Source organism: Rhinopithecus bieti, unplaced genomic scaffold (assembly GCF_001698545.2).
Source record: "Rhinopithecus bieti isolate Rb0 unplaced genomic scaffold, ASM169854v2 scaffold_19459, whole genome shotgun sequence".
In the NCBI taxonomy this organism is placed as follows: Eukaryota; Metazoa; Chordata; class Mammalia; order Primates; family Cercopithecidae; genus Rhinopithecus; species Rhinopithecus bieti.
Window position 1 is genome coordinate 406,375 of NW_016809864.1, and position 14,810 is coordinate 421,184.

General features: G+C 44.3%; 1 protein-coding gene and 1 pseudogene across 2 annotated transcripts in view; one reads left to right on the forward strand and one right to left on the reverse strand.

Annotated features, from left to right (window-relative positions):
• The window catches only part of GRIN2A (glutamate ionotropic receptor NMDA type subunit 2A), a 443,108-nt gene that overhangs the window by 364,903 nt on the left and 63,395 nt on the right, over positions 1-14,810 (reverse strand). The window lies entirely within an intron of this gene.
• Positions 5,053-6,962, forward strand: LOC108541250 (inosine-5'-monophosphate dehydrogenase 1-like; annotated as a pseudogene).

Genomic DNA, 14,810 nt, shown 5'->3' on the forward strand with positions numbered 1-14,810 from the left:
ATAAAATAAGAAAAGCTCTCAAATCCCACCACCCTAGTACAACCAAGCTGGCCACAGCATCACACTTGAGGTTGTTCACAGCATCCTCCTCTGGGGATGATTCTAAGTCCCTTGAAGACAGGGAGCATGACTAGTTTGTCTTTTTTTTTTTTTTTAAGACGGAGTCTCACTTTGTCGCCCAGGCTGGAGTGCAGTGGCCGGATCTCAGCTCACTGCAAGCTCCGCCTCCCGGGTTTACGCCATTCTCCTGCCTCAGCCTCCCGAGTAGCTGGGACTACAGGCGCCCGCCACCTCGCCCTGCTAGTTTTTTGTATTTTTTAGTGGAGATGGGGTTTCACCATGTTAGCCAGGATGGTCTCGATCTCCTGACCAAGTGATCCGCCCGTCTCAGCCTCCCAAAGTGCTGGGATCACAGGCTTGAGCCACTGCGCCCGGCCACTAGTTTGTCTCTGAATCCGTACTAGCTGGAAGTGGTCTGACCCCCAGAAGGTGCTCCGATGACGTCTGTTGAATGGATAGATGAGAAGGCACATGAGGAAATGTGATTTTTTTTCTAACGAAGTAAAATGGCATTCCATGGACTTTCGGGAAGTCAGCTCCTTCACTTCTAGAGAAGGAGAATAAGGCAGGAATTCAAAATACTCTTATGAACAGAAAGGCAACAGGTAGAGCAGGACATGGGGGGGCTTCATGAAGGGAGAAAAGCAAGGTAGGAAAGCTAGGTTGTGCAATGAGCAGCAAGGCTGGGGTGTTATTTCAGCCTCCCGAGAACATGCCAGAGTAGACATTGCCGTTATCTCCATTTGCAGAGGCAGAAACTAAGACAAATGAATCAGATAGAAGACATGATGTTCATCTCATAAATGGACATGTGGAAATTTGAACCCAGCTCAGCTGGCTTTGAATTCAGAAATCTTTACCCCTAAGGGATACCAAGAAGTGAGACAAAGAATGGAATGGAGGGCTAGGGATGATGACTGGATTTCCTATTGACTGAAGGAATGTTGAACCAAGCACGTGTAGTTCAGTCCTAATCATACACAGGGAAGTTCTTTCTGTATTTCGAAGAGCTAAGAAGAAGATCTCAGCACTAGAGCCGGTCCCTGTTTCCATGCCCTGTTTCAGCACTAGATAACAAGATATATTTGTGTAGGAAGATGGATGGGAAAAGCAGGGTGGATTTGTCTCCACCAAAGGAAACCACAAGGCATAAACAACAGCAGCAATCTGCAGAGGACAATGTACACACAGCCTCTTTCCTCCAACTCTGGTATTGAAACTGCCCTGAGCTGACTTTAAATCCACTGCAGGTAGTTGCATGAGGAGTACTTACAGAATCCTGTGGGCTCTGTTGCTACTCTCTATCATGGAGTCCTGCAGCCTTTGAATAAACACCTGTGCTCTTGCCAGGCCAAGTTAGCAAATAGCACAGTGTCATGTCTGGAATTTGCAAACCAGGGTTGAAGGAAGGTAGACACACTTCTGTGAAGGAAACTGATATTCTGCTGGGGTTTGCAAGATCCCTAAAGGTCCTGGCCTCCTCCTGGGAATCCCAGCAGTTTAGAAGATTCCTGAAAGGAAAAGGAGCAGGTCACCTGAGACAAGCAAGGGCCAGATTGTGGAAGCCACTGTTGCCCTGCTGAGCTTCAGGACACTGAACTCATGGTTGCAGATTTAATAAGCAACAAAAAGAATCCATTTCACAGGCATTTTTCAGTGCCTGTCTGACCACACTGATCAAGGCAGTGGGGGTACAGAGGTGCACAAAACATGCAAAGTGTCTGCTACAGTGATGCTTACCCTCTGGTGAGGAGAGCTGAAGTTCTGGGAAAGGAGAGTTTGAGGGAATGCCTCATATGCAACAGGCCAACCCTAGGCTAGATCCTACTCATGTCTGTCTTATCCAATTCCTCCCAGTAATCCCATGATTACATACTCCTTGCATCAGATCATTTTAAAGAAGAGAAAATTGGGTGTATTAGTCCCTTTGCATGCTGCTGATAAAGATATAACTGAAACTGGGAAGAAGAAGAGGTTGAATGGACTTACAGTTCCACATGGCTGGGAAGGCCTCACAATCATGGTGGAAAGCAAGGAGGAGCAAGTCACATCTTACATGGATGGCAGCAGGCAAAGAGGGAGAGTTTGCACAGGGGAATTCCTCTTTTTGAAACCATTGGATCTCATGAGACTTATTCACTATTGTGAGAACAGCATAAGAAAGACCCACCCCCATGATTCAATTACCTCCCACTGGGTCCCTCCCACAACATGGGGGAGTTGTGGGAGTTACAATTCAAGATGAGATTTGAGTGGGGACACAGCCGAACCATATCACTGGGTCTCAGAGAAGTAATTGCCTCAAGAATCAAACAGCTGACAGGTAACAGAGCCAGAACTAAAATCCCAGGCCTCCTGATCACAGCTGCCATGCTGCACAGCCCTCATCTTAGAAGGGATCAGAATTTGTGTTCACGGTCACACATGTTCAGGGTCACATTTAGTGTATGGTGTAGCAAGGATTCAAGCTGAGATGAGCCAACTCTAGACCCTAGTCTCCTAACCACTATAGATACTGCTCTGCTAGCATACTTGAAAACCACCATATATGTTCTTGGAAATGCACCAGGCACATTACCATGTTGGGCAGACTTATTACTATTCTCCAATATCTGCAAGTAACATAGAAGCAAAAAAGCACATAACACATAATAAAAATAATTACACATAGACCTGAGGTAGAAAACAATCAAAGGAGAAGGCAAGAGAAAGGGGAAGCCACCTGAAGTAGAACTGTCGGGAAACATCCTTTCAGAGGAGACATTCAGGTTGAGAAGCTAATTAAGAAATAACAGAAAACTAATGAAACCCAAAGCTGATTGTCTTTTAAAAGTAAAATAAAATGATAAATCTAGGTAGACTGATCAAGAAGAAAAAGAGACTATCAGAAATAAAGTCTGGTACATTACTACAGACCTTTCAGATATTAAAAGGATCAAAAAACCTTTATGCCTATAAATTTGACAACCCAGATGAAATGGACAAATTCCTGGAAAGATACAAATTACCAAAGCTTTTTCAAAAAAAGAAAAAAAGAAACCTTCAACAACCCTATATCAATTAAAGAAAATGAACCCATAGTTTAAAACCCTCCCACAAAGTAAACTTCAGGCCCAGATGTCTTCTTTGCTGCACTCTATCAAACATTTAAGAAAAAAAAAAAAAAAAAAAAAAAAAGAGTCCTACACAAATTATTTCAGAAACTAGTGTTCAGGAGGGAATACTTCCCAACTCATGTTAGGATGATAGTATTACCCTGATTCCAAAACTGGAGCAAGCCATTATAATAAAACTCTAGACCAACTTTCCTCGCAAACATACATGCAAAAGTGCCCCCACAAAATATGAGATCAAATAGAAAAATATATCAAAAGGCAATGCATTACAACCAAGTGGGTTCACACCATAAAGGTAGGCTGAAATCCAAAGAACAAGAAATAAACAGACTACAAAAAAAAAAGGAAGAATGAATAAGACCTACTATTTAATAGCACAACAGGGTGACTATAGTCAATAATGAATTAAGTGTACATTTTAAATAACAAAATATATAATTGGATTGTTTGTAATACAAAGGATAAATGCTCAAGGGGATGGAGACCTCATTCTCCATGATGTCATTATTTCACATTACATGCCTGTATTAAAATACCTCATGTACGCCATATATACACCTACTATGTAGCCACAAAAAATAAAATAACTTTTAAATAAAACAATTTTAAATAAAAACTGAAATCTGTCAAGTGAAGAACAAAAAGAAAGTTTTGGGCAAAGGGAGTGGCACACTCAGAGGTTACAGGGTAAAAAAGAGCTTGGCAAATTTGAAAAGGTGAATGGAGACCATCTGGAATAGCATTTAACAAGTTAGGGGAACGTAGTAATGGATGACATTGGAAAATAGACAAGGCTAGATCACACAGGACCTCATAGTTTGGATTGGTAAATAGTTTGGATTTTTTAACAAATTCTAATGGACGTTATTACATGGTTTTTACCTGGGGAATGTCATGGGACTGTTTGTTTTAATAAAGATTTATTAACAGAATATGGAGAAGCAAGGGCAAAGTGGAAGAGAAATATCAGTGAGGAAGCTATTGCAGTGATCCAGGGGAGTGATGGCACCAGCCAGGACTGGGGGAGTGCATGGGAAAGGGAGAAAGGTGGGTGAGTCAAGGGATATTTCGAAGATAAAAGCAACAGGATTTGCTGACGGACTACAAGTATGAGATAAGGAGAAATTGTGTAGCAGGATCTGGATAAGTGATCATAAATCCTACTCCCTTTTCTTCCTGGGAATATTTAGTCCATAAAAAACCTCCCAGGCTCCACTCCTTTTACGGTTCCATGCAGATGAACTCAGTTGCCTTAGAAGCCACATGTTGAAGGTGGCAGAGCCAAAAGATGAAAGGAGGTGAGCCCCTGAATCGTCCCTTGTCAGAGGGCCACCCTCTGAATGCAAACATCCGCGTTCGACTTCAGATGAGTAAGAAGTACATCTGTAGTGGATTAAGTTTCTGCTATTCAGGGATGTATGTGTTAAACTAACTTTTCTTAACCTAATTCCTTCAGAGAAAAAAAAAAATCAAGAAAAAACTAGTGTATCAGCTTGACCAATTTAGTGGAGCTAAGAATACTCTTTCTTCAGCTCTTAAAAGAACTGATTGAAATGAGACAGTTTGGAGGCTTTCAAGGGATTGGTTCAATTCCATTTCTAAAAGGAATCTCTGCTGAGAAAATAACAGTAAATATAAAGGTTTATGCACAGAGATGTTTATCACAGTGTTATTTATATTAGTAAAAGTTTCCATGAAAGTGACCAAGGCACCCAAAACTAAGTGGTTAAATAAGCATCATTATGATTTGACCTTACATGGGCATTAAAAATATGATTACAGTCCCCTGGCCCACAGCGTCAGCAGCAGCAGCGAAGGCGGCAGCGGCAGGCGGCCGCGCGGGGGTTTATGTCGAGTCGCAGGGTCTCACAGCAGCATGGCGGACTACCTGACCAGCTGTGGCACCAGCTACGTGCCTGAGGACCGGCTCACCACGCAGCAGTTCTTCATCAGCACCTATGGCCTCACCCACAACGACTTCCTGATTCTCCCAGGGTTCATAGACTTCATAGCTGATGAGGTAGACCTGACCTCAGCCCTGACCCAGAAGATCACGCTGAAGACACCGTTGATCTCCCCCCATGGTCACTGAGACAGAGGCCGACAGGGCCATAGCAATGGCTGTGATGGGAGGTACTGGTTTCATTCACCACAGTTGTATCCCAGGGTTCCAGGCCAACGAGGTACACAAGGTCAAGAAGTTTGAACAGGGCTTCATCACGGACCCCGCGGTGCTGAGCCCCTCGCACACTGTGGGTGATGAGCTGGAGGCCAAGATCCGGCATAGCTTCTCTGGCATTCCCATCACTGAGATGGGCACCATGGGCAGCAAGTTGGTGGGCATTGTCACCTCCCAAGACATCGACTTTCTTGCTGAGGAGGACCACACCACCCTCCTCAGTGAGGTGATAAAGCCAAGGATCAAGCCGATGGTGGCTCCAGCAGGTGTGACATTGAAAGAGGCAAATGAGATCCTTCAGCGTAGCAAGAAAGGGAAGCTGCCTATAGTCAATGATTGCCATGAACTAGTGGCCATCATCGCCCACACCAACCTGAAGAACCGAGACTACCCTCTGATCTCCAAGGATTCCCACAAGCAGCTGCTGCACTGGGCAGCTGTGAGCACCCATGAGGATGACAAATACTGCCTGGTCCTGCTCACCTGGGTAGGCGTCAACGTCATAGTCTTGGACTCCTCCCAAGGGAACTCGGTGTATCAAATCACCATGGTGCATTACATCAAACAGAAGTACCCCCACCTCCAGATGATTGGGAGGAATGTGGTGACAGCAGCCCAGGCCAAGAATCTGATTGATGCTGGTGTGGAGCGACTGCACGTGGGCATGGGCTGTGGCTCCATCTGCATCACCCAGGAAGTGATGGCCTGCAGTCAGCCCCAGGACACTGCTGTGTATAAGGTGGCTGAGTATGCCCAGCACTTTGGTGTGTCCATCATAGCCGATGTGGCATCCAGACCGTGGGGCATGTGGTCAAGGCCCTGGCCCTTGGAGCCTCCAGTGATGATGGGCTCCCTGATGGCTGCCACCATGGANCGTCATAGTCTTGGACACCCCCCAAGGGAACTCGGTGTATCAAATCACCATGGTGCATTACATCAAACAGAAGTACCCCCACCTCCAGATGATTGGGAGGAATGTGGTGACAGCAGCCCAGGCCAAGAATCTGATTGATGCTGGTGTGGAGCGACTGCACGTGGGCATGGGCTGTGGCTCCATCTGCATCACCCAGGAAGTGATGGCCTGCAGTCAGCCCCAGGACACTGCTGTGTATAAGGTGGCTGAGTATGCCCAGCACTTTGGTGTGTCCATCATAGCCGATGTGGCATCCAGACCGTGGGGCATGTGGTCAAGGCCCTGGCCCTTGGAGCCTCCAGTGATGATGGGCTCCCTGATGGCTGCCACCATGGAGGCCCCTAGTGAGTACTTCTCAGGTGGGGTACAGCTCAAGAAGTACCGGGGCATGAGCTTGCTGGATGCCATGGAGAAGAGCAGCAGCAGCCAGAAACGATACTGCAGCGAGGAAGTTAAGGTAAAGATCGTGCAGGGTGTCTTGGGCTCCATCCAGAACAAAGGGTCCATTCAGAAGTTCGTGCCCTACTCATAGCAGGCATCCAGCACAGCTGCCAGGATATCGGGGCCCGCAGCCTGTCTGTCCTTCGGCCCATGATGTACTTAGGAGAGCTCAAGTTTTAGAAGTGGACCATGTCAGCCCACATGGAGGTGTGGCGTCCTTGGCCTGCACTCTTACCAGAAGCAGCTGTACTGAGGACAGCAGTGGAGGCTGAGGTGGGGGAGGGGGCACACCCCAGTGTCCACCTTCAGGCACAGCCTCTCTCCATAACTGAGTGGTCCACAGATTTGCACTATGAGTTCCCCAGCTCCTTTCCAAGGAGAGAAGAGAGGTCCTGAGGGCTCTGCGGCCCCTCGCTGGGCATCCCCTGCAGAGTCAGGACTGCTCCCAGGGCCAGGTTGTCTGGAAGCGCCCCCCAGCCCAGCCAGCTGGGCTATCAGACCCTGCACCTGCCTCAGGTCTTTCTTGCTGCAGCATACTCCAGCATGGCCCCCACCCTAGTGATAGGAGGCCCCTCCTGGCTTCTCCTGCAGGGCACCTCCCTGCCCCCAGCCCCTCAGGAAATGGCCTCCCTGCCTCTGGCCCTTCCCAGGCTGCTGCCCTCTCATCCATGTGGTACTTCTGAGCTCCTGACCTAGGCCAAGGGGAGGTCTCTGCCCCTTCCCCGGCCCTGGGCTAGCCTTGGGTCCTGCTCCTCAGGCCATTCCCCTATCCCTGGCCCTGGGAAGGAGGTTGCCCTGGTCATGGCCACCTGCCCGTCATTCCTGACTCGCCACTGTCCCTCTATACCGTTCCTGCCCTCTTCTCAACTGCAGTTGAAAGCTTTAACTTAGCACATTTTGGGATCACAGTTGCATCACTGTGTATTAAATAATCGGAATAAATAAAAATTATGCTTCCAGAGATTTTGATAGCAAGTGAAACATGCAGTTTATATACTACTGCATGTATAAATTGTGTGCAATTACAAATATGTGTGAATATATTTATATCTTATGTACTTCTATACATACACATACATACACATGCACATCAATGCACACACACATATATATACATAGAAGGAAATAAAGGGGAAAATGCCATTATTTATATGTGTGACAGCGTTACTGATAATTTTAATTTTATTCTGTATTTCTAAAACAATTACCATATAACACTCTTGGGACCAGATGAAAATAATATACACTCAGCATTACTTTTTAACAAATTTAAAAGACTATTTTTTTTTTCCAATTTATGGGTTTTTTTATTTTGGGGGAAATTTTTCATAATAAAGAAAGGTCACAAAAATATAGTGACGGCCGGGCGCGGTGGCTCAAGCCTGTAATCCCAGCACTTTGGGAGGCCGAGACGGGCGGATCACGAGGTCAGGAGATCGAGACCATCCTGGCTAACATGGTGAAACCCCGTCTCTACTAAAATACAAAAAACTAGCCGGGTGAGGTGGCGGGCGCCTGTGGTCCCAGCTACTCTGGAGGCTGAGGCAGGAGAATGGCGTAAACCCGGGAGGCGGAGCTTGCAGTGAGCTGAGATCCGGCCACTGCACTCCAGTCTGGGTGAGAGAGCGAGACTCCGTCTCAAAAAAAAAAAAAACAAACAAACAAAAAAAAAAACAAAAATATAGTGACTCCTTTCCAGATTCATTAAAAATTCTTCTACAACATGATCTATAATGGTTGTATAATACTTCATTGTACAATGGTGTACCATAATACATTTGATCATTCAGTAGTTTCTTGACATTTAAGTTGTTCCCAGTTGGCCTCTATTGCTACTAACACTGATGAAACCCCTTTGCATAATTTTAGGGGTCCACTCATAATTATTTTCCTTGAATTAACTTCATTAAATGTAGACATAGATTCCTAGGTCAAAAGCTCCGCACAATAAAAGGTTTTGAGTATATATTGCCGTATTATTTTTGGAAAGCTTGTACTAATATATACCCATTGGCAGTATAGGTAGAGTTAACTGTTTTCTGTATGTTATTCTTCTCTTACAGTTTTCTTATTTGATAAGCAAAATAAAACAGAAAACTCAATGTTTTGTTTCTTGCATTTCTTGGAGTTATTAATTAATGATTTAAATATATGTTTTATACCTAGCTATACACTTTTATGGTAAATTAGCTTTTTATGTAAAAGACTATTTCATGACCTTGAGGAGTAGAGTCTTGAAGGGTATCTTAAGATTTTTAGCCTTAGCCCTGCACGGTGGCTCACGCCTGTAATCCCAGCACTTTGGGAGGCAGAGGCGGGCATATCACAAGGTCAGGAGATCAAGACCATCCTGGCTAATACGGTGAAACCCCATCTCTACTAAAAATACAAAAAAATTAGTCAGGCGTGGCGGCATGCGCCTGTTGTCCCAGCTGCTGGGGAGGCTGAGGCAGGAGAATGGCGTGAACCTGGGAGGTGGAGCCTACAGTGAGACGAGATTGTGCCACTGCACTCCAGCCTGGGTGACAGAGCAAGACTCCATCTCAAAAAAAAAAAACAGATTTTTAACCTTAGTTGGGCATAGTGGCTCACGCATGTAATCCCAGCTACTCAGAAGGCTGGGGCAAAGAGTTCAAGACCAACCTGGATAACATAAACCCTCGTTTAAAAAAAAAAATAGGAAGAAAGAAAAAAAAGATTTAATTAGCCGGGCATAGTGGTGTGTGCCTGTAGTCCCAGCTACTCTGAAGGCTGAATCAGGAAAAATTGTCTGAGCCAGAGTTCGATGCTGCAGTGAGCTATGATCATGCCACTGCACTCCAGCCTGGGCAACAGAGCAAGACTCTACCTCTAAAGATACAAAAATAAAAAATAAATTAAAAAATAAAACAAATCCTTCATAAAACCACACAATGGGACTGTGCTCTGCAGCAATGCCAATGCTAAACACTCTTAGAAAAGCCCCACAGGGGAACCTGCTTGGAGACAGAGAGAGTTGAAGAGGTTTTGATCCACCCAAGAGATTACGTGTGGGCAAAGCCAAAAAGACCCCAGACTCGAAGGTGCCAGCTTGGATGAGATGAACCAAATCAAGCAAACAAGGCAGATGCTGTAGGCCAGTCACCCACAGAGGAATCGTAACCTTTGAAAGCAGATTGTGTAAACACAAGAGAGGGAGGAGGAAGATGTATCCTCTGTGTCCCCAGAAACCCCCAGGCACCAGTCCCATCGATCCCAGGATGTGAATAGCTAGTTTGTTTTGGGTAGCTAAGAACACTGCCCACTCAACCAAAATAAGAATGACTTCTGCAAAAGGTTATGAACCCATTGATTTCTCTGACAGTATTTCCCAAGAAGGCAAACAAAGCCCAAAGCCTGTGCTCAAAAGTCTAGTGATCTAATAACTAAAGAATCACAAATTAAAGTGTCCTACATGAGCCAAGTAGGAACACTGGCAAAATAGAGAATTTATGCTTCATTTAATGGGGCAAAGTCACGCCCCCGATGTGCCAGGTGTGCATGCTGTTTAAAATTTTTTGTTTAGATATTTTCTATGTAAAACTAAGGCTATTTCACTTAAAATTCCAATTTTCAGTTTCTTCCTGAAAACATGGAAGAACTATCAACACTACACCCACGCTCCCCCATGGCATTGATCCATCGACTGGCCTCTTTCACTTGTTTAAAATTATTGTCTGGGTTCATTTAATTTTGGGGGGTTTGCAGTCCTTGCTGTGTGTGTTCCTTCCCTGCTTAAAATGTGCTGCTTTCAACATTCTGTAGCAATTGTGTATAAAGTAAAAGTAAACTAGCCCGGAGAGAGAGTCTTAAGAGGGCTCTCCTTTGAGTAGAGTGCATGGACTTTGTTTACCACTCTTTTGCGTGATCTAAGTTTTTTTTTTTTTTTTTCCAGCTTACTTTGTAATTTCCTTATGGTTTCAAAATGCTGGAGAACTGGTCTCCAATTAGTGAAGTGTTTCTGGGGGCCTTCTTTAAAGTTACTTGCTTTACTATCGACATAGTGCTTGTATGTTTTCATTTGTAGGTAGTCGGAGAGATGCTTGAACAGGAAGAGACAGCAGCTCTCCTTGTTGTCCCCACTTCTCCCTTGTCTTAGATGCCAGAAACCTACCTGGAGGGGGATAAGCAGAGCATCCTTCCATGTGCACACCCTGGGGCCTGCACCCCCCCATAAATCATTATCTGAACCAACAGGTCAGGCTGCTGGGGCACCCACTCTACTTATCGGAGCGGAGCAGTTGTGCCCAAGGCAACAGCACCTGAATTTTATAATCCTGCAGGTGAAATTTAGTGCAAATCAGATATTCCTGATACCCAACTTGGCTTCTGTAACTGGATTCTCAGGCTGAAAACATTTTGTGTGAATGGGGTATGGTGGCGTGGGTCGCCATTTCCCAGAAGTATTCATTATTTCATTTCTCAAGCAAATACTGGGGATGGAAATATGGAGCATAATTACTCAGGACTTAAAAAAAAAAAAAAAGAATTACCAGAAATAGAACCATGAACACTTTTACACTGTTGATGGGAATGTAAATTAGTTCAACCATGTGGAAGACAGTGTAGTGATTCCTGTAGGATCTAGAACGAGAAATACCATTTGACCCAGCAATCCCATTACAGGGTATATGCTTAAAGGAATATAAACCATTCTGTCATAAAGATACATGCACATGTATGTTTATTGCAGCACTATCCACAATAACAAAGACATGGAATCAACCCAAATGCCCATCAATGATAGACTGGATAAAGAAAATGTGGTACACATACATTATGGAATACTATGCAGCCATAAAAAGGAAAGAGATCATGTCCTTTGCAGGGACATGGATGAAGCTGGAAGCCATCATCCTCAGCAAACCAACATAGTAACAGAAAACCAAAAACCACATGTTCTCACTCATAAGTGAGAGCTGAACAATGAGAACCCACGGACACAGGGAGGGGAACAACACACACCAGGGCCTGTTGGGGGTGGGAAAGGGAGAACATCAAGATAAACAGCTAATGCATGTGGGGCTTAATACCTAGATGATGGGTTGACAGGTGCAGCAAACTACCATAGCAAATGTTTACCTAGGTAACAAACCTGCACATTCTGTACATGTATCCCGTAACTTAAAATAAAAATTTTTTTAAAGAAATAGAACCATGGAAGCTTACACAAAACGAAGGAAAGGGGAATGACTTCAGTTAGGTTTTACTTTAGAGCAGACCCTAAAGCAAGAAACTGGGGGGACACGGTTTAGTTGGGAGGTCATCACAGAAGTATGGTGAGGAAGTAGAAAAATAAGACAGGAAAGGAAAAGAAGCCAGCGGCAGGGAAATTCATGGGAAGGTTCCTGTTGGGGACAGTGGGGATTCAAGCCCACCGGGGCCCTCCAGTAACAGTGTAGGACACACCTCAGTACTCACTACTGTCTCCCTGAGCAGCAAAGAAGCCAGGGTATGCCAACTTATATCCCTCATTGTTAAAGACAGTTCTGGGGGGCATTTATTTATCCCCTGCCACTTCAGGTTTGCCATTGCAGGAGCCAAGCACAATCTTATGGCCAGAGAACGTTCTTAGGCAGAGAGATGCCTGTGCTTGAGGTGAGAAGCCATCACTGTGTTGGGAACTGTCCATCTAAGCTTCAGGTGACCCACAGGGTGGGCCAAGAGGATATGAGCGGGGCATCAACAACATAGCTACAGGGAATATTCCAGTTCACGTGACTGAAAAAAAAAAGTAGTTAAGCTTACTCCATGCACAGGTGAATTCAGGACCCAAAATCTGTCATCTGGATTTCGTGTTCCTCCTTCTTGCTGTTCTGCTGCCACACAGTTGGCTCCAGTTGTTGGCTCCAATTGTTGGCTCCAAGTGGAAGCAAGATGGTAGCAGTGATTTTATTCCCTACATCTTTTCAGATTCACTTTTAATAGAAAATACTAAGTCTTTTCCCCCAAGAGCTCTTATCTTTAGAGAAACATACTGAAAAGTATAGACATGAAATGATAGGATGTTGGGAATTTGCTCCAAAATAATCTACTGTGGGTGGTTATAAAATGAAGTAAGATTGTCCTTGAGTTGATAAATGCTGAAGCTGGATGGTGAGTATAGGAGAGTTATGTCTGCTTATGATTAGAGTTACCTCTATTTTCATGCATTTTGGAAAATCATCATAATAAAAAGTTAATTTTTAAAACAATCTCTCTTACTCAAGTTTGAGCTAAAGTCTCATTTCACCTCACTGGGTCTTCCTGGACCAGATAACCATCCCCAAACTGTTCACAGGGACCAGGAGCATATAATGACCCCAGTGGTCCAGGACTGAACCATATGCTATACCTCTGCACCAGGAGTAATCTCTACAAAAAGCTCACAGGCTACAGCTGGGGAAGAGGGCTTAACAGAGATTATATACAATTACCAGAAGAATGTAAATGAGTATTAAGATAAAAAATGCACAGGTCCACTCCATAAGGAGAATGGAAATATAGTGGACACAGAATATCTTTCCTCATCCAGCATCCATTCTAGTTTTTTACTGAAGAATTATCCCTGCTTGCCTCTTTATCCCTGTGGACTGGGCACCCCTTGTGCTAATGCTGCACAAGTGACCTGAACAATGAGAGGGAGTCCATGGCGATGCGTGCAGAGATGAGCACATGGCACTGGACCAGCCAGTGATAATCTTGGGGCATTCTCTGGAGCCTCTCTTCCTTCTGAGGTGGCCAAACTGAAGGATAAACATCTGTTGTGGCTAAGGAGAATCTGCCAAAGACTGAGTCTGACAGAGGAAAGTGGAGCCCAGGTACAGGAAGAGGTTCCTGATGACATTGTTATATATCTGTATTCAGCCCTGCTAGAAGCCAGATACCCTGAACTTTTTAGTTACCTGATCAAACAAATGTCCCTATTTGGCTTGAGGTTCTCATTTAGACTTCTGTCACTTATATCTCTGGCTAATAAAGGAAACTACCATCATCCCCACCCCACCCCATGCAGCAACTGTAGTTTCTCCTGCCCTGATACTTGCGACATCAATGTATTGCTGTGGGTACAGCTCTACAAGCACCTGTGTTGCAATTTTCAGGTTAACAAGTAAAATCTTCCTTGAGTGTACACTTCTAAGCCTGTGAACAATATTTCTCATCCATTCATCCCTTCTGAAAATATTTTACATGCCCAATCCTCTGGTAGGTACTTAGGATACAGAAATTAGGCACAATCTATGTCTTCCAGTCCTGGTATGGAGTAGAAGAAAAGATGCAAGTAGCAAACAGACTGCTGTATCTAAAAACTTGGGTTCTTTTCCCAGCTCCACCTTAAACTGTGCAGAAAGAGAATTCTGCAAAACTCTCCCTGCTACTGAAGAAAGTGTCCTACGTGAACAGGATCCTGATGGTAAATTTTCATAACCAGAGACTGTCACAGAATTTGAGCCAAGATAAGCCATTCAATATTGATTTATTCTACTTGATCGGAAATTGTCAGTGGTTCAATTGTCCTTTCTAATGGAAGATCAGCATAAAGTCTCATTAAGGCCAGGACTCTTAAGAAAGGGGCATATTTTCTCCTTTTTTTCCTGCTGATCAGAAAGAAAAGACAGGGAGATCTAGTGGGATTGGAAGAGCCACAATATGGCAGAAATCTGGGTCCGTGAATCACTGCATGGCCATAGGAAAGCTGTTGACCAACCAGGAACATGATTACATAAGCAGGAAGCAAACTTCTACTATGTTATACCACTGATACTTGAGGGCTTATTTATTACAGCATCTACCATTATCCTTTGAATTACAAAGCTAAGAAAAAAAAGGCCCAATGGCTTTAAAACCCAGTAGAGTTCAGTAGGAAGAGGAAGATGGAGAAAGTTATAAAATAATTGATCAAGGTGGGTGGGAACCTCAGGTTAGATCCTCATTACACTTTGAATTTGAATGAGCTTTACCCATGACACAGGTGGATATCTTTGCTGTTCCTCAACACCAAGAAGAAGGTATTTTTCAGCTTTATTTGATCAGTTGTTTTCAGGCTTAATATTTTCCAGGAACCTGTTAATTCATACAGGTAAGAGACTGTGCCTTAGTCATC